Source organism: Tamandua tetradactyla, chromosome 22, assembly GCF_023851605.1.
Source record: "Tamandua tetradactyla isolate mTamTet1 chromosome 22, mTamTet1.pri, whole genome shotgun sequence".
NCBI classification, from domain to species: domain Eukaryota; kingdom Metazoa; phylum Chordata; class Mammalia; order Pilosa; family Myrmecophagidae; genus Tamandua; species Tamandua tetradactyla.
In genome coordinates, this window is record NC_135348.1 from 18,608,173 (window position 1) to 18,629,639 (window position 21,467).

The following is a 21,467-nucleotide window of genomic DNA, read 5'->3' on the forward strand; positions in this document are numbered from 1 at the left end:
CTTTTCTTTTTTCAGGTTGAGATTGACATGTGTCCACTCGTCTACATAAAAGTTTCAAATTCTACTAAGCCATATGGGTATGGGAAATGAAATCATAGGCCAAATTTCCATATAACCCCTCCGCTGCAAACAAAAATTTATTTCATTATGTTTATATGCTAATTTGAATTGAGATATGATAAACCTCCTTTTTTTTTTTTCATTTTCCTGTACTAATTTTAGTAACAACACCTGTTCACATTTTCATGTCTCTGGCATTACATTTAAAGTGCACATGTTAGAGACTGAAATTCAGAATACTAATGAGAATAATATATTTTCCTTCTAAGATATGGTTAATATCTGAACAATGTTAAGACAATGCAGTAACAAGATGAGTAGACATTCTTGATAATTTAAAGCTATGCATGCTAGGGATTTCTATTTTCAAATTTATCGATAAATTGCCATATGGAAACATTTTGTCAGCATGTTGACTGGGTAGGACTGCAATAGATTTCACTTCAATTTTTAAAATGTCCTCTAAAGTCATCTAGTAAACTGAAGAAATTCACATTTGCGTTTGTGTGTTCCATTTAATAATTAATTATCAACTGGAAAATACTGAGTTTAAACTACTTCTCTGCATTCCAATTTAATTCACAAGAATATTATTCAGGAAAATGCTATCACACATCTGCATCATAGTCTAAAGCTGTCATACTCTATACTTTCAAGGGACATAAAATATTTGTTGAATATTTCAGGGTTTCTTTAATATAAAATATCAAAGAATAATGTTTGATTTAGAATATTTATTTCAACTGAGGAGAACAAGGACATGATGCTTATTAACTTCTACGGCAAGTGTGTTCTTCAGTGAGAATCTATACTCTAAAATACAAAAAGAAATTCTGTAGGAGAAAATATTTCAATTTTTGGTATCATATTTTCTGACTCTAAAGGGGGGCTCTTTATTTCTTTGAATTTCATTTTAGAAAGCTGTTCAGGGTCTCAAATATCTATTCATGCTGATCACTTGAAAATCACACCATCGTTGTGATAAAAATCAATAACATTTATTTCACTTCAGGTTGGTATACACCTTGACCCTCTTTCCTCATGTAATATTCTGGAGTGTTACAGCAGAGTCTAGAAATGTGATTCATTTCAATACCAGCATCCTAACAAGTTTGACCTCAGAATGATACTGAAATTTGCAAGCTAAATAAAATAATTGCATTCTAACCCTGGGAACAGGATTAAAACAATATGGGTGATGCAGAGGAAGGAGAGCTGCCATTTCTTAGGTACACATAAAGCTGGATTTCTGTTGCAAAATCACGACTTTGCTATTGGACTTTGGAATTATAGAGTCTGCCATGAATTTCAGTGTAGGAGGTGCCATGGAGCACATCTCAGCATAATTAGCTTCCCACTTGGTTTTACCCCATTCTGTGCTATTCAGGCTAATAATAAGACTACCTATTAACCACAAATGGATAAATTGTAGGAAAAAGGAGTTAACTGAAATTATGCTTAGCTTTTTATATGATTGCTTGTTTTAAATCAATAATACTAAATACTGATTTTGTAAATTGCAGACACGAAAGTATTTTAAGTGCCAAAGCCTCAGGGGCATCAAGTACAGTTTCCACCCTCCTCAACATGAGACCAAATCCACAAAGGTTCTGATGTGTGCTTTTGTCAGTCAACACCTATAACATCAGCAACTACCCCCTCCTTCCACTTGACTTTGTACTTCAAGGCTCCGATTCCCTCCAACATGAAAATCTTCCTCTGTGTCCCCTGGAGCTGTCTTTCCATAGTTACCAGACTTTCTTCATATTTCAAATGCTGCTTCCTCCTACCTAATGCCCAGCTAAAACCTGCCTCTAATCCAAAGACCCAGCTTCCTTGGTGGTATCTCAAGTGATAGCAATTTATTCTCTCAATTTTTATATATTTTTTATCACAAGTGATGGGGTTTCATTGTTTTTTTCCTCCCCATCAGTCATTTTTTTTATTAGAGAATTTGTGGATTTAAAGAACAGTCATACATAAAATACAAGATTCTCATTTATCACCCCACCACCAATACCTTGCATTGATAAAGAACATTTGTTACGATTGATGAAAAGACATCTAAACAGTAGTTTCCTTCATTACAGTTGATGAAAGATTATTAAAATAGTCCTATTAATTACTGTCCATAGTTTACATTAGGTGTTATTTTTTCCCATATACCACCCTATTACTAACACTTTGTTTTAGTGTCGTATACTTGTTATAATTCATGAAAGAGCATTCTTATATTTGTACTATTTCCTATAGTTCATCATTTATAATAGGATTCATTTGTGTTATACAGTCCTATGTCCATCTTTTAATTTTTCCTCTAGTAATGTATCTGATCTAAAATTTCCCCTTTTAACCAAATTCACCTATATTATTCAGTGCTTTAATTACACTCACATAGTGTGCTACCATAACCACCATCTTTTTCCAAACCTTTACAAACAACCAAAGAGAAAGTCTGTATACCAATTGCGTGTAACCACATATGCTGTTTTGAAACTGTAACGTACACCAGAGAAGCCATGTTCTTTTAATCCAACCTTGGGAGGCAGACCTATTGTTGGGTGGGGCCTTTTAATTAGGTTGTTTCCATGAAGATGTGACCCCACCCATTCAAGTTGGGTCTTAATCCACTTGCTGGAGTCCTTTAAGAGAAGCTAAGAAAGAAAATGCTGCAGCAGAAACCAGAATGACATACAGGAGCTGAGAGAGCCATTTTGAAACCAAACCAGGAGAGAAGGGTCAGCAGATGTCACCATGTGCCTTTCCATGTGACTGAGGGATGTAGAGGCAATTGACTTTTCTTCAGTGAAGGTATCCTCTGATTGATGCCTTAATTTGGACATTTCCATGGCCTTAGAATTGTAACTTGTGACTTAATAAATCCCCTTTGTAAAAGCCAGTCCATTTCTAATACATCACATTTTGGCAGCTTTAGGAAACCAAAACAGGCATATATGAAAAAAAAAAACCCACCATTAACATCATACTCAGTGGTGAAATACTGACATCTTTCCCTCTAAGATCTGGAACAAGAGAAGGATGCCCACTGTCACCACTGTTATTTGATATTGTACTGGAAGTTGTATCCAGAGCAGTTAGGTAAGAAAAGGAAATGATATGTATCCAGATTGGAAAGGAAGAAGTAAAACTTTCAGTATTTGCATTAAACATAATCCTATATATAGAAGGTCATGAAAAATCTAAAACAAAGCAAGTAGAACAATAAATGAATTCAGCAAAGTGGTAGGGTGCAAGATCAACATGCAAAAATCAGTAGTGTCTTTATACACTAGCAAAGAGCAATTTGTGGAAGAAATCAAGAAACAATCCATTTACAATAGCAACTAAAAGAATTAAGTGTCTAGGAATAAATTTTACCAAGAATGTAAAGGACATAGAAAAACCAAAACATTGCTAAGAGAAATCAAAGAAGTCTTAAACAAATGGAAGGACATTCTGTGCCCATGGATTGGAAGGCTACATATCTTTATGGTATTAATTCTTAGTCAAAAGATTTACAAAATTAATGCAATCCTAGTCAAAATTTCAACAGCCTCCTTTCCAGAAATGGAAAGGCCAATTATGAAATTTATTTGGAAGGGTAAGGGGCCTCAAATAGCCGAAAACATCTTGAAAATAAGAACAAAGTTGGAGGACTCACACTTCCTCATTTTAAAGCATATTACAAAGCTACAGCGGTCAAAACAGTATGGTACTGGCACAAGAGCAGATTTATTGACCAATGGAATTGAATTGAGTATTCAGAAATAGACCCTCACATCTATGGCCAATTGATTTTTGACAAGACTGTTAAGTCCACTCAATTCAGAAAGAATAATTTCTTCAACAAATGGGGATTTATTCTTTATTGCTCCTTTTTGCTACTTCTAAACAATTACCTCTCAACTCTATTTAACAATAATATATGGCCTATTTTCTATTCTAGTTTTTACCTTTCACGATCAGGTCAACTCATGCTCACTTTCTGCATCCATGGACAACCAGATCACATTCTTCTCCAAATCAAATTCAACCAGAATTCTGTGGTTCAACATGCCAGTAGGACTGGTCAACCGGATAGTGAAATTTCCAATCTATTGCCTACTCTATTGCTAATTCAATCATTGCAACAGTTCTTTCTTCACTTCTCTGTTTTTCCACCTGGGATGCCACAATTTTGATGACATTCTTCTTGGTATCTTGTACCTTAAACTCTTCATTCCTCTGGTTTGAGTTCTTTATGTTTGAGTATTGGAATAGTTATAACAGTTGTACCTCCCATTTACATCTTGTTACTTAATGCATAAAGTGGGAATTATGTTACTTTTGCTAAATAAATTTTTCTGATATATTTCTAAATATATGTTCCAATATTAATAGTGTGACCAATTCTCTTTTCTGTGCTAGCATTTGCCTGCAATATCTTAGATCTCCTAAACTGTGCTCTGACTCACTGTACTCATGGTAACATTTTATCCATTAATATATATTATTTGGTGAATATAGGAAGAAATCCTGAACGACTTTAACATTTGACAGCATCTATACAAGCATTTAGTGATTTCAGTACCACAACAAAATATATTACTCTTTTGGTACTCATTTTACAAAGCAAGATATCTTGGCTTCAGTCTTTCATACTCTGTTCTCAGATGCTATTCCCACTAAAAAAACCTCAACATCTGGGGATGAGTTTCTTCTGTCCTTCATGCTTGAATCTCACTCAGTTGGAAGACTGGAAAGAGCCCCTAGTTAAAATAAATTATCGTAGTACGATGGTTAACTTCATGTGTCAGTCTGGCTAAGTTATGCTGTCTGGTTGTTTGGTCAAGCAAGCACTGGCCTGGCTATAACTGTGAGGGCTTTCCATAGACAGATTTAAATAATTAGTCAGTTGATTGAATGTACGGCTGAGCTACAATCAACAAAAGAGATAGCCTTCAGCAATGAGAGGAGACTCCTCATCCAATCCATTGGAGCCCTTAAAGGGAGAACTGAGCTCAGCAGTCAGAAAGAATTTCTTATCCTTACTTCAGCCAGCCAGCTTCAACTGGGGGATTCGATTATACCATCATTGAGTTTCTCACTGGCAGTCTGCTCTAAGGAATTGGGATTTGCCAATCCCTATGGTCAAGTGAGCTAATTCTTATAATAACTCTCCTGATATTTGCATATATATATATCAAACACATAACATATACCCATACAATTAATACACCTAAACATACCCTCTACACTGAGCAAGGGGGAGGTTTAGACCTTCAGGAAATGGACCTGGTCCTCAGGGGAAAAGGAAGGCAATAAAAGGAAGGAAGCCAGTCCTGGAGTAAGGAGCTGATTAAGTGTTTTAGTTTGTTAAAGCTGCCGAATGAGATATATCAGAAACAGAATGGCTTTTTAAAAAGAGGATTCTATTAAGTGGGAAGTTTACAGTTCTACGGCTGTGAAAATGTCCAAATTAAGGTACCAACAAGAGGTTACCTTCACTCGAGAAAGGTGGTACTATCCACAACACCTCTCTCAACTGGAGGACACATGGTGATGTCTGCTAGCTGTCTCTCCTCATTTGCCTTCTGCATCTCCAAAGGTCTCTGATCCTGTAAGCTCTGTTGGCTCTGAAGCTGTTTCCACAATGATTCCCTGTTAAAGGATTCCAGTAAGCAACCCCACCTTGAATGGGTGGAGACGCTTCTCCATGGAAACCATCTAATCAGAAGTTACCACTCACAATTGGGTGGGTCACATCTCCATGGAAACAATAAAAAAGATTCCACCCAGCAATACTGAATGATAATTAAAGAACTTGACTTTTCTGGGGTACATGACAGTTTCAAACTGACACATTAAGTAACAAGGGAAAGGTTTGAATTTGCCCCTGGGGACCTCTGCAACTTCCTGTCTGTACCATCTTCCCGAGTCCTACTTCCATGGGCTTCTCCCATTTCCCGGAAACCCTTCAGGGTCCTACAAATGTAGGAGGAATCCAAACAGTCTCTGGGAAAATAAAAATAAACAATAAATTTAATTTGCTCAACCTCTTTGGTAATACAAACACTTAGAATAAAAATGGTAACATAACTTGGGAGAATTTTAAACAACAAAGGCTGCTTTTGAAAGAATGCACTTTCATTCCAGTTGAAATTGTAATGCAGCAGGTAAATCTCTGAAGACACTTTAAACAGAAGAATGCATATTTCAGATTTGAAAAAATATCAAAATATGGCTTTATAGCCACAAAATACTTTTATTTTGATACTTAATAATGCCTCAATATTCTAGAATAATTGAATATCAGAAGCCAGCATTGCCCAACATAGTAACCACTCTGTAAGGGAGAATTTGTCCTAAACCATGAATTTTAATAATCTGATCTCTTTCACAGTATCCCAATTGTAGTTTATACCAGCATCTTCTCTAGATTCTAGATCCACCAAAGAAGCTTTAAAACCTGCCTAAAAGGTAAGTGAACAGAATATCATTCCAAGTTATGCATCAGCATCAGTTATTCAGTTAATATAGTTATTCCCAAATACATCAGGTTTCTATACTTATACTGTTGCGTATGAAATACCACCTTTTGTAAAACTCACCTAGATATTGCCACAATGTCAGAACTTTTGCAGCATAGTACTGGCATCTTTTGGTGACCACACTCTAATTTTACCTTGCACTTCTCTCTCAATTGATAGCAGTGCTTCAAAATTATTATATAGAAGTTGAATGATAAACAATCTTCTTCAGGACCTATCTCTTTAAATATTTAGTTATAGCAAAAGCATAGTGTCTAATCAAGATCTTTAATAATATGTAACATAAGTTTCTACCAATAAGAGTTATGAAAATAAACATAGTAATACCCAGAAAGGAGGATCACATAATGAAATTCAAATCTGTTTTGAAGAAACAAAGAGCATGTTCTCAAGTATTCCAGCATGTACATGCCTAGGATGCACACAGAATAATTTTAATAGCTTCTTGTCAAGAGGGCAAAAACTACAAATTCTTGCCAAACCTGAAAAGGCCAGATATCAAAATCATACATAGTTCAAACCTGGGAAAGGGAGGCTGTCACCAAGAAGGACTTTGGTTAAGTTTTCCTTGAGACAAGCAGAATTTGAGGGAAAAGGGCTCCAAGTCAGAAATTCATTGGAAGTTATTTAAAGTGTTCTATAACACTGAAAAAGAGAGTGTGGTAGTTAGATTCAGTTGTCAAATTGGCCAGGTGAACGTACCTAGTTCTGTTGCTGTGGACATGAGCCAATGGTACGTGAACATCATCCATTGCTCATTGCATCTGCAGTCAGCTAGGTGGCGTGCCTGCAGTAATGAATGATGTTTGACTTAACTGGCTGGTGCTTAAATGAGAGAGCACAACGTAGCACAGCCGAAGCAGCTCAGCATACCTTATTTCAGCACTTTCAGCTCAGCCTAGGCCTTTGGAGATGCAGAAAGAAGTAACCCCGGGGAAAGTTGTTGGAACCCAGAGGCCTGGAGAGAAGGCCAGCAGAGACCATGCTGTGCCTTCCCACATAAGATAAAACCTCAGTGGAAAGTTAGCTGCCTTTCCTCTGAAGAACTAACAAAATAAACCCCCTTTTAGTAAAAGCCAATCCATCTCTGATGTGTTGCATTCTGGCAGCTAGCAAACTAGAACAGAAAGTAACCATCCTACCTCTTTATATGAAAGCCATATCAAAAATAGAACTAAGAAAGAAAACTAAAGACCAATCTCATTTAGAAATATTGATGCAAATCCTAAATAAAAAAATTGGCTAATGGATTCCAGCCCTGCATTTAAAGATTAATTCACCATGCCCAGGTGAAGTTTGGTGTGGAAATCCAAAACTGATCCAATGTTTAAAATTGTATTAATAATATTCAGCACAATAACAAGTCAAAGGAAAAATAAAAACAGGTGATGGCTTTGGCATGTACTAATAAAACATTTGAAAATACTTATTACCAATGCCTGATTCAAGAAAAGAAAACTTTTAGAGAAACAGGAATAGATAGAAATTTCATTGATAAGCAAACAATATTTATGCCAATTGAAAGTTTCATGCTGAGGAGTGAAACATCTGAAGCAATGCATTTTAAATAAAAAGTATACAATTATGCCTACCATTATAGTTAGTGTTCAAAACTGGTGAAGAAACATGAAATTTTGTTAAAGGGAGGTAGAGTTATTACTTCATCCAATCATTCCACAAATATTAATCCAGGGATCTATTGAGTCCCAGCCATGTAATAGGCTCCTAAGATTATGATACATGATACCATGTGTTCTAGTTTGCTAGCTGCCGGAATGCAACACACCAGAGATGGATTGGCTTTTAATAAAAGAGGATTTATTTTGTTAGTTCTTCAAAGGAAAGGCAGCTAACCTTTATCTGAAGTTCTTTTTTACGAGGGAAGGCTCAGAGCGATCTCTGCTGGCCTTCTCTCCAGGCCTCTGGGTTCCAACAACTTTCCCCAGGCTGATTCCTTTCAGCATCTCCAAAGGCCTGGGCTGAGCTGCGAGTGCTGAAATGAGGTATGCTGAGCTGCTTGGGCTGTGCTCTCTCATTTAAGCACCAGCCAGTTAACTAAAACATCATTCATTACAGTAGGCACGCCTCCTAGCTGACTGCAGATGTAATGAGTAACAGATGAGGTTCACATACCATTGGCTCATGTCCACAGCAACAGAACTAGGTGCCTTCACCTGGCCAAGTTGACAACTGAATCTAACTACCACACCATGTAAGTAAAGATGGTTGATTGTCCTCATAGACTTTACGTTCTAGTAGGGTAGATTATTTGCAGATTATTTTAGGACTGTATACCTGGAGGGAAAACTCAGAATATTAACTGTACTTTTTAAAACTTAGTTTGGTACCAATTAAAAAATTTCTTACAAATGTTAGTAATAAGCAAAGATGACTGAAATAAAAGAAATAGCAAAAATAAATATGAAATGCCTAGGAATAAGCAACAAATAATAACAGAGAAGAAAACCATAAAACACAAGTGAGGGAAATTTTAAAGACTCTTAACATGGGACAGCAGCGCTTAATCTTGAATAAGAAGACTTGATAATGTAATGATATAAATTCTTCTTAAATCAATGTATAAAATAAATGAAATATCAATGTGAGTAGCTTTTTAAAAAATTAATGAATTCCATCAAGAATTAAAAATATCTCTAAGGCTTGGATGGACAATACTGAAAAGAATAATCAGGAAGACATATTCATATGTGATTTTAAATTGTTTTTATAAAGCTACAGTACTTAAAATAATGTAGTTCCTGTAAGAGAATAGATCATCTAATGGTCCACAATAATTGATAAATAGGTAAAATCTTTATAGGAATTTGCTGTATGATAAAAATGGCATTTGAAATCATGGGGGAAAGAAGTATTCTATCACTGGTATTTTGAATGGTCACATAGTCACTTTGAAAAAAAAAATAGAGTTGGATCCCTCCCTCAAACTTCACACTAAGATACATCCCAGATGAATTTAAGGTTTAAATACTTTTGAACAAATGAAACCGTAGAAGTATTGGAATAAAATACAAGTGAGTATTTTCATAATCTTAGGGAAGAATGTTTCAAGCATTACAGACACAAAATCTGCGAGCCATAAACAAAAGAAAAATAGATGCCTTTTTACATATCAATTTAAAACTTGTGTCTGAACAAAGAAATCCCCAAAATGTTAGCAATATTCATATTATGTATCACGTAAAATCCTTCAGATAGAAGGAACTCTTATAAATCACTATGATAAAGAAACATTTTTCAAAGGGACAAAGACCATGCACAGGCAACTCACAGGACAGGAAATACAAATGCTCAACATCAAATAAGATATTTTCACTTTCACTGAACAATGAAAGTTAAAACAACCAAGAGCTGCAATCTTTTACCTATCAGTTTGGCTAAGGGCACAATGACTGGTAATAGCCATTTTGGGTGAGAAGTAAAGAATCGGGCACTCTTTGGTGAACAACCCTTTGGTGAACAATTTGTCATGATATGCAGATATTTTAGTTATTAATACCCTTCTAACTATAAACTCCATTTTTAGGAATATGTGCTAAAAGAGAAAACAATATATAATGCGTGCTTAGATGTATAGACACAGTATTTGTATTCTTGGAAATAGTCTTTTAAATGTAGAAACTTTGAAAAACCTAAATGTTCATCCTTAGGGACTGGTTACTCAGTTGTGCTCTTCAAAATATGCTAAAATTGTGGGTGGGCCATGGTGGCACAGCAGGCAGAGTTCTCGCCTGCCTGTCTTGCTGGAGACCTGGGTTCGAGTCCCAGTGCCTGCCCATGCAAAAAAAAAAAAAAAATATATATATATATATATATATATATATATATATATGTATATATATATACTAAAATTGCATGCCATGTTTGAAAAATCAGATAAATTCTGTTTTGGAAAAGTCTATGTGTTAAACTGCTAAGTGTAAGTGGAACAGTATCGATTGAATGAGCAAGTTACTGTAAAAGCTATATACATTATACACTTCACACACACACACAGGGGCACGGGGCAGGTGTGTGTGGGTGTGGGTGCTAAGTATGTATATTTATAAATTCACAGAAACATTTGTACAAGACTACAATCAGGTTATTAGCAATTCTTATCCCTAGAGAATTGGATTCCAAGGAAGAGAACAGAGCAGGGAGAGGGGAATATTATATGTTCTCTTTTATATCCTCCTACATTGTCTCAATTTCTGTATAAGAAGCAGGCATTACTTTTACAATGAAAAATGCCTGCAGAGACTTAGAAGCTCTTTCCTGAAAATAAATTGGAAAACGGAACTCTGTGTTTTCCGATTCTCTTTGAGAAACGATTCTTTCATTTATACTGGTATGTCATATCGCCAGCAAAAGCTAGCTTTATGAACAAGTTCATAATCTAAAATTTTGAATTATTTATATGCATGTTGAAGATTTAAGGCCTAGAGGACTGTACCACCTTTGCTTCAGCTCCTAATCCTCCCTTTGACCCCAGAGTCTCCGCTGTATTAGTGAAGCACATAAAGCAGAATGAATGTCAGATTTCAGGTGGATGGGTGCCTAACCCCCCTTACCTGATACCACCTACATGTTAGCCAGGAAGGACAAAGGAAGTGAATTCAACTGCCATAAATATTTAGTCATTCCCAGGGCTTAATAACAACACAACAGAGAAAAGTAAGTTTATGAACACTTGTAGGAAGAATTCTGGATTAAAGGCTCCCCCTGCCTTGGTCTAGCCCACCCTCATTCCTTAGTCATAAAGGCTGATTTGCAACTTGGGGGTAGATCTGGAAATTGAGCCTCAGTCTTTAGCAGCACTGATTCTGCTCCTGGTTCCTACTCAATCTAGGAGTCCATTATATATATATAATAATGTCCATTATATATATATATATATATAAAATAATGTCCATTATATATATATAATGTATAACCTGAGAGGTTTGTTTCTTGCAAGTTGGAGATACAGGATTTCTTGTGGCCATTCCCCAGAGTTGGTCCCAAAGAGCACTCAAATGGATCCAGCCCCACCAAAGTGATTCTCGCTTCTTAGCAGTTCTCCTGTCTAGCAGAGACCTAGAACTGGGCATCACCCCAGGCCAGAAGTGTAGCCCAGGCCAGGCCCCAAATCCTATAGTTTCCTAAAAAAAATTATTTTACTGCACTTCTTCATGCTACTGATTTTTGCCTGAGGATCAGTAGCTATGTGATTTTCTTTTTTCTAAACTGTGACTCTAATCTATCACGTTACGTTTCATCTGTGCTCTGAACAGATCTCACAATAAGACAACCCTTCAAGTTTTCTAAACATTTTTATTCTTCATTCATCATTCTTCTGTCGAATATCTGGCACATCAGTTGACTAAAAATCTGGCAGGTGAGAATGGCATTGGTTTGAGTTATTCCCCCTCTAAAGCCCTTGCAGGGCTCGGATACAATGAAGGACCATTCCACCATGTCTCATCTACTCCCTGGATTTAGAAGCTCATCATTTTGAGAGGATGACCAGGTCTTCTCAACACTGGAAATCTAAGTCAATGCTGCATGTTAAAAGTGATCAGGAAACGGGTGGGCCACGGTGGCTCAGCAGGCAAGAATGCTTGCCTGCCATGCCAGAGAACCTGGGTTTGATTCCCCATGCCTGCCCATGTTAAAAAAAAAAAAAGTGATCAGGAAACACCAAAGACACTGGTAGAAAACAGGAGAACCAAAGAGGCTTCACCAAGTACTATCCCTGTTTCTAGTTGTGGAAACTTGAACCTGCTGGTGAAATGGTAACACTTCCAGGACGAACCAGAAAAGACACATGGGCAGTTAAGAACACATTCTATTATAGCAATACACATTGTTACTGTGGTCACACAGCAGATGCAGTCCTCAAAATCAATACTTTTCTAGCTCCCGATAAACATTTAAATATTGGAAAGACACCTTAGACTTTATATTTCGTGAACTGAGAGCTGTGAGCTGTATGGAAGTAGTAGTAAATGACACTAGCCAGATAAAATCTCCCTTTTTTTTTTTTTTTTTTCGATTTCCTCACCTAAAGACCTCTAACAGTTGTTTTACTGCAGAAATCATTTGATGGATTTATTTTGAAGAACGACTAATGTGGCTATGGCTTTTTTTTTTTTTTTTCTGATTGAAAATACTGGAAACTCCCCAAACTGTTAAAACTGTTCAGACAAAAACTACCAAGAAATGAGAACAATCCTATTGCAACAAGAGTAGCATTAAAGGAGTGGGAAGCATAACTGCAGCTCAGAGTTGGAAGGGAAAGAGGGACCATGCTTCAATACGAAGACATAATCAGAAGGAGTATGCAGTGTGGAATAGCACCATTCCCAGGCACCATGGAGAAGCTGGAATGTCTGAGCCAGTGATTTATAAAAGTCAATCTTCTCGATCTCCAGCTCTTTCACTAGCTGTGATCCTGGGTAATCCCTTAACTTCTCTGAGTTACATTTAGATCCTTCATTTGTAGGTCCCACCATGTGGGATCAAATAAAATCTAAGTGAATGTTCTCTTAAATGCAATGTATAAATATAAAGCATTATTATAACCAGGGATTCCCTGAGACAATTCCTTGGTGGAGGTGAGAATTGGACATTTTGAGGAGGGGAGGAGAAATCTGGCAGAAGGAAGAACCTGTCAACAGTTCACAGGGCAAGAGATTTTTGAACAAGGGGCAATTTGGAAAGTCTCATTCTCAAGTAAACAGCTTAAACAGAGCAAAGAGTGCAAAATCATCTTACCAGCTTTATCTCGGCCTTTCAGTCTTAATTTTTTTTCAACTTGGGAGATTGGACACTGGATCAATAGTGACGTGGCCACAGTGAATTCCATATAATCACAGGACCCAAGTTTCCACATGTGTAGAAGGGAGCAAACAGCAACTGTTTGTCCAATTCACAAAGGGGCAATAAAATAATAGATGAGAAAGTTGTTTGAAATGGTTTAAAGGAAACCATGCCATTGGAAATTGATGATGTCTTAAATAGCAAAACCAATTTTGACCTGTGCCTAGCACACAGTAGGAACTGATAAGGATGATCTAAATAAAACATGGTACATTTTAAAGGAGAGTGTGATTCTAAGATGATACTTTAGGAATTCAATTCTCAGTACTGTGTAGGAAAGAGAAATGATAGAAACAGGGTGGCCATTTGGGATGTCATCACACACCAGGCATGACCCAATTAGGGATAATACAAAGACTTAGAAAATGGAGGGTAGAGGCTAAGCTACTTTAAAAATTGGTGACATTGGCAAGTAAGTATAGAGAGTAAGAAGGGCAAATGAAATGACCAGTTTTTGCAAGGTGTAAGGCAAGTTTCTTTCTTATAGAATTTTTAAAAAATGTGTTTTTATAGGATTTCTTCAAATGATTATGCCACACACAATACATTGCTTTACCTGTAGGATTATTCTATAGAATATTAATTTTCACTCTTGGAACTTTCATGTAATTCTAACCAAATTTTCTTTTCATCAATTTCGCCCTCCATTACCCCTAGTTACACGTTATATCACCACACAACAAAGACTGAAAAGACTGAAGTATTCTTTATTTCCTAAGGGCTCAGCTTTTTCTATCTCTCCCTGTCACCATAAAAGTGTTCTTCCTAGGAGATTTAGATATTTTTCCCCACACATTTTCTTATTTCTACTTCCACATCTTTACAACTTGTTCCTTGTGCTTAAAATGGACTTGTGGTAGCTTTCTGGATCCTGTTAGCAAATGAGTGTGGTAGATAGCTTGAAAATCTTGCAATATTATTTTCCTTCTTATAAACATAATCCGTACCATGTTACTTAACAATTCTTCCCACCAAGAGATGGGTTCTGCACTCCTACTCCTTGAATCTGGTTTGGGCTCATGACTTGCTCTTGCCAATAGTATGTGGTAGATATGACAATCTAGTTCTTAAGAGGGCTCCCCATTTCAGTCTCTTTCAGAAATCTGAATGGCCACCACTGGACTAGCTTGCCAGAAGAGAAGATCTTCTGTTGCAGAAATGAGCCATCTCAGTTGACTACAGATGCATGAATAAGTCCATCTGAGCCCAGAATAACTATTCAGCTCAGCTTAGCCCAAATTGCTAGCCCACAGAATCAGAAGCTAAGAAAATACATTTTAGGGTGTTACGTTATGCAGCTAAAGCTAACTATTACACTGGGTTATTTAGGAAGTTATGAAGTCACCCTGACTTTTGTTCTATGAGAAATATTTGTAGTAGTTTGATATAATTCTTGCAACAATATGATATTGACTACTGAATAAGCAACACAATAGAGAATCACCTGAGGGTACTTCAAATTCTTTAATTTTGCAATATAATAACATGCAGATATGCTTTTTATTAATGGAATTTGAAACATCCCAACATTTTAAAATGTATCTGCCAAAGCCAAAAAATCCGGTAGGTATATTATTTTCGTTTAACATTTAACTTCACTCTTCTTATTATTTCCCATGAATCCAGGAAGTGTTAGTTTTGTTGATGCTGTCAATGAGAGAACTCTGGTTTGGTGACATTGCTGCTTAGGGTCATAGCCAACCTGGGAATGAACAGCTGCTGTTATTCAGAAAAATTCAGACAATATTTGGGAAGGATTATTTAGGAAAAAATATTAAGGGTAAAAAATGGGGGGGAAACTAAGCTAAATTGGAATAGTAATTTGTAAATATTATTTTTTTGTAAATAGTATTCTTGTAAAAATATCTAACAATTCTAGAGTGTTCAACACACCTTCAGGTATAGTCCAAAGGAAAAATAGACAGGGTTTGTATTGTCCCAGCAAGGCATTTAGAAAGTAAGATGACATAGTGAAAGAATAAATAATATGAGATCAAGAGGTATAGATTCTAGCCCTGGTGAAGGCACTGACTTTTTTGTGTACTCATATATACAGACACAATATCTGTCAGCTCTGTTTATGATTCCATACATACTATTTTAAAACATATTAATGATTTGCATATATACATCCATTAATCCATTAAATTTCAGATCTATTTCTTTCTCCTAGTCTATAATGCACTCGTTCCCAAAATATGTTCTGTAGTTCCCAAGAGAGCCATTATTATGAAGATTTCAAAATTCATTTTGAAGATCTTCATGATTCTGTGAACTAACATTTTCCACATTGCAATGTACTTTGAACTACTACTTGTCAAGTATTAAGGAAGAATATCTGCAATTACTTGATATGTCTATTCAAACACTCACTGTTTTCTAACTACACATCCGCATGAGGCTGGATTTTCTTCATAGGCCTTGATCAAAATAGTATACCACAGCAGACCAAATGTAGAAGTAAGTATAAGAACCCAACTGTCTTCTATTAAGCTAGACATAAAAGATCTAGCTACAGTTAAAACAATTACAACCTACTCACTTTTATAGACTTGGAAAATGTAGATTTCATTAAATATTACATTTTTATTGGTACATAATGGATTTATTACTTTTATTATTGCTACTTTAAAATGAATTACAATTAAATATCTAAAATTTTCTCAGGTTTTATTTCTAATTTTGTAAATGCTGTTAAATACAACCCATACAACCAAAAAACTACTTGGTTTTCTTAATAGTTTCTAAAAACATAAATGGAAACAGACAAAAAGGATTAGCAACTCCTGGTACAGAGAAATTTAGGTCAGGTACTATTATATCCACTTTATAGATTGGAAACTGCAGCCAGAAAAAATAAAGTAAAAATTACTTGATGAAGTCCACTTATTAGAGGAAGATTTCCACTGGAGACCTTCTAACTCAGAGTTCCTTCAACATTTTAATTTTATTTTCCACAATGAGATTTTTAATATATTTTTAAACACTTATTGCTCAATTTAAGTTTGTAATATTGGGTCATACCTTTTTATCCATTCTGCCAGTCTTTGCCTTTTGACTGGACAGTGTAATTCATTTACATTTAAAGTAACTACAGTGAATGCAAGATTTTCTTCTGCCATTTTGCTATACAGTCTTTATAAGTGTTATAACATTTTTTGGTCCCTCAATTTCTTCATTAATGCCTACCTTCATATTTATATATTTTTTGTAGTGTACCCTTTTGTGTTCTTTCTCATTTCCTCATTCCTCATTTCTACATTGTGCATGTGTGTTTACCATGGGACTTAAGTTTAACATCCCAAATCTACAATAATTTGATTTGATTTGATATCAAATTAATTTTAGTAGTGTACACATACATTTTTCCTTTACCCCCATCTCACACCTTTTTGTTGCACTTGTTAAAAAGTATATCTTTAAATAGTCTATGTCCAAATCTTAGCTTTTTCATTCCTTTTTATGCATTTGCATTTTAGAACCTGGAAGAAGTGGAGTTACATATGAAAATAGTACATATTGGCACTTATGGTTACACATATGAGTACCTTTACCAGAAGCCTTTATTTCTGGATGACACTTTAATCCACTGTCTTGTGTCATTTCCTCTCAGTCTGAAGAACACCCTTTAGCACAGCTTGTAGGAAATGTCTAGTTGTGACCATCTCCCTCGGTTTTTGTTTTTCTGGGAATATCTTAATCTCTCCCTCACTTTAACACAGTATCACTAGACATAAAATTCTTGATTGGGAATTATTTCCTCTCATCACTTTAAATATTTTATCCCACTGCCTTATTGTCTCCATGGTTTCTGGTAAGAAATTGGCACTCAATATTTTGGAGACTCCTTTGTATATAACATGTCACTTTTCTTGTATGGCTTCTTTAACTCTCTCTTTGTCCTTGTCTTTGAAATTTTTTCCACTGTGTATTTGGGTGTGGTTCTCTTAAAGTTTGTCCTTTTCTGGTTCATTGTGCTTTTGAATGCATATTATGTCTTTCATTAAATTTGGGAAGTTTTCTGCCATTATTTGTTTCAATATTCCTTCTGCCCCTTTCTCTTTTTCTTCACTTTGTGAAACTCCCATAATGCATATACAATATGCTTATATGGTGTCCACACCGATAGTGTCACAGAGTTCTTTTAGGCTTGTGCATTTTTTTCTTTCTGCTCCTAAGCTTGAATAATTTCAATTATCTTACCTTTCAGTTCACTGATTCTTTCTTCTACCAGCTACAGTCTGCTGTTGAAACTCTAAGGAATATGAATTCCCCTTCTCTTTCCTGTGAAATACACTTTACCCCTTCCCTCCCTAGTACTCTATTGTATTCTTAAATCTAGTAATTCTTTGCCTCAGGCCACTTTTATTTAATTGCTTCTTATATTGCTTTAGTTGTGTGTGGGCTGCTTCTGGCTGAAGGAAAAATTCTGGAAGGCAAAGCCAGTGATTAAAACCTGAATCCAGTCCTTTAGGATGCCACCCTATAGATTGGCACTGACTTACAGTCACCTTGCTCCTCACATAGGAGTTACTCTCCTCCTTTCAGAACAGGACCAGGTACCTACAATGGGAGTGCAGGCTGACTCCACATTGCACCTGAGAGGTTGTGGGGCGGGGTGGAGGGTGGGGGCAAGCGGGGGGAGGGACAGCAAGGGCTTCTTCTACTTGGTTAACTAACACACTACCAGTTTCTTGATTCTATGCGTGCTCAGTTATTGAATCTTTTAACTGTGTTTCAGAGTATTAAGGAAGATAGCTCTGCCATGTTTTTGCTAGTACAAAGACTTGGTGGGGCAACAGAACCCTGGAGCATCTTATGCTGTCCTCTTGGTTGACTGGCAGAAGTATCTTATTTTATATCCAAGTGTTCTGAAGTTTTCCTATTAACTTTCTGCTACCAATTCCTAATCAAATAGCATTATGGTTAAAAAAACTTACAAAAAATTATTTTGTTGTGTATATTTATAACTAAAGTTGGCCTTATCATCCAGGAGATGGCTTAGCTTATTGAATGTTCCATGTGCAGTTGAAAAAAAAAGGTATTCTCTTGTTGTTGTCTTAGTGTTTTAGATCCAGTCAGTTGATGGTGATTTTAAGTTCTTCTACATCCTTGCCGATTTTCTATCTGCTGGGTCTATCATTATGGTCACAGAAGAACTGAAATCTCCAACTACAATTGTGGATTTGTCTATTTCTCCTTTCAGTTAAGTCAGTTTTTGTTTAATTTTGAAGCTCTGTTGTTTGGTGCATAAGTATTTATGGTTGTTGTTTTCTTGATAAGTTTACTATTTTATCATGATTTATTGTTTTTTTTTTTGTAATTCTTTGCTCTAAAGTCTATTTTATGTGATACTAATATATAGTCAATCCACCTTATTTCATGTTAGTGTTTTTATGATATATCTTTTAACCTGCATGGATGATTATATTTGAAGTGAGTTTCTGTTAGGCAGCATACAGCTGAGCCTGTTTTCGTTGTCTTTGTTTTAAAATACATTTTACATTCTTTTTCTTTTCAATAATTTGCTTAGACCATTTTTGTTTAATGTAATTCTTGATGTGTTTGTTCAGGTATACAACTTTTTTCTTTGTTTGAGTTTTTCCCTTGTTTCTCCTTTACTACTTTCTTTTTATTTATTTGACAATTCTTATCTTGTTTTTTAATTTATCCATTGTATCCTTGACTTTATCTCTTTATATTTCTCTTTCTTTCTTTCTTTCTTTTTTTTTTTTTACATGAGCAGGCACCGGGGATCGAACCTGGGTCCTCTGGCATGGCAGGCAAGCATTCTTGCCTGCTGAGCCACCGTGGCCCTCCCACTCTCTTTGTATTTTTTAGTACTTGCCTAGAAGTTACAATATTTATACTTAACTTTGCTCAGTCTACTTAAAATCATAGTTTAACATTTCATGGAATGTAGAAAGAATATTTACTACCACTTAGATGACCTCATCCTCCCCCCATTTATACCTGTCTTATGTATTACATTGAAAACCACATCAGGCAATATTATGATCTTTGCTGCTACTGAATTTTAAAGAATTCAAGAAGAGAGTAGTATAGAATATTTACTCAGTTTTTACAATTCTGTTCACTATTTCTTTATTCCTTATCAACCAAGTTTTTCTCTGATATCATTTTCCTTTCTCTGATAAAACTTCTTTTAGCAATTTATTTAGTCCTGGTTGGCTGGCAACAAATTCTTTAAGTTTTCCTTCATCTGGTAATGTCTTTATTTCATTATTATACCTGAAGGATATTTTTCTTGGCTATATAATTGTTGATGAAGATTTCAGCTTTCTCAGTACTTTAAAAGTGTTGTTCGACTTCCTCTGGACTCCATTTTTCTTCTAAGAAATACAATCGTTCAAATCATCATTGCCCTATAAATAACGCAATATTTTTATTGTGTTGCTTTCAAGATTTTTTCTTTGCCATTAGTTTTCAGGGATTTGATATTTCTGCATGTGAATTTCTTTGGATTACCTCGTTAGCTTGTTAAGACTGTAGGCTCATGTCTTTCACCAAATTCAGAAGTTTATAAGCCATTATCTCTACAAATATTTTTTTCAGAACCATCCTCTTTCTCCTCTCTTTCTGTGGCTCCAATAATAGAAATTTGAACATTTTGGCCTTATTCCACAGATGCCTGCGACTCAGATAAATAATTTTTGGACCTTCTTCCTCGCTATTCAATAGAGAGGAAGAAGGGATATTTTTAAATCTATCTTCAAGATCACAGTCTTTTTTGTATGTAATTTACATCCTGTTATTGAGCCCTACTCAGTGTGTTTTAAGATTTGATTATTTGCTTTACAGTTAAAAATTCCTAGTTCTTATTGATTACCTTTATATTTTTGCTGAGACTTCTACATTTCCATATACTTCAATACTTTTAACCTTACTTCTTGAATGATTTTTATGATAGCATCTTCAAAGTCTTTGTTACATAATCCTAACATCTTCGTCATCTGAGTATTGGCATCTGTTGATGGTCTTCTCACAAAAAATGAGATTTTTCTGTATCTTCATACACCATTTAATTTTGAATTCTATCTTGACATTTTGAATATTATGTCATAAGTTTCTAGTTTTTATTTAAGTCTGTGGACAATGTTGATATGTTTGTCTTAGCAGGCAATTGACCTGGTTGGGTTTAGGCTGAAAAGTCTAAGTCATGGTTTCAATGTCAGTTCGTTTGTTTCTTGTTTTGCAATATTATTGTATCTCTCCTATGTATATGCCATTGTATAGACAGTATGAGTCCTGGGTAGTGATGTTTCCTGTACTCTCGAAGTTGATGGTATGCTGTTGCATTTCAGGCTCATACTTATTCATCTCAGGGATGTCCCCAACATATTTTGCAACCGCTTTATGATCTTTCATCACTCTGCAATATCCCTAGTAATTTCTCACCTCCTCTTTTCAGTTCATCCAGAAAGCTGGAATTGTATTTACCCAGATCTGTTGAGCACTTCCTTCAATTTTGATCATTCCCTAAGGCTAGTAGCAGCAAGAAAAGAAGAGTAGGAAAAAAAAGCAAAGGTACTTGTCCCACCATTTTAGGGCTTAATTTCCTTTGCTTTGAGAGCAAGGCGAGGCTTCTTCATTGTATTAGCCTCCTTGTGCTCTGTTGCCATCATTACAGATGCTGCTACCACCTGCACGAGCTGCTTTGAGAACTGGGGTAGGAGAGGATGAAGAAAATAATAAAAACAACAAAGAAGAATTTTTCCCACTCTCTCTGACCTTTAGAAGACCACTTTCCCATTCCACAAATAAAAACTCGAGGGCTTCCCTTGAAACTCTCTGTCTGCAAGAATGCCCTCTTCTGGGTTTCAGGTGCACTGAGCATAGACCTGGGGATACCAGAGTGAAAAACAAAGGTAAAGTCTCTGGTGTTTTGTTGGTATTCTGAATTCTCATCTTCTCCAATTTGCCTCTTGCTATTTACATTTAGGATTTCTCAAGCACCTGCATTCTGTAGGACAGCCAGGTTAGGGTGAACTTTCT

General features: G+C 35.8%; 1 long non-coding RNA gene across 1 annotated transcript in view; it reads left to right on the forward strand.

Annotated features, from left to right (window-relative positions):
• Positions 1-6,360: 6,360 nt before the first annotated feature.
• Positions 6,361-21,467, forward strand: part of LOC143666057 (uncharacterized) — a 57,513-nt gene continuing 42,406 nt past the window's right edge. The window contains exon 1 of the long non-coding RNA XR_013167339.1: positions 6,361-6,519. This is a non-coding gene — a long non-coding RNA (uncharacterized LOC143666057). The remainder of the gene's footprint in view (positions 6,520-21,467) is intronic.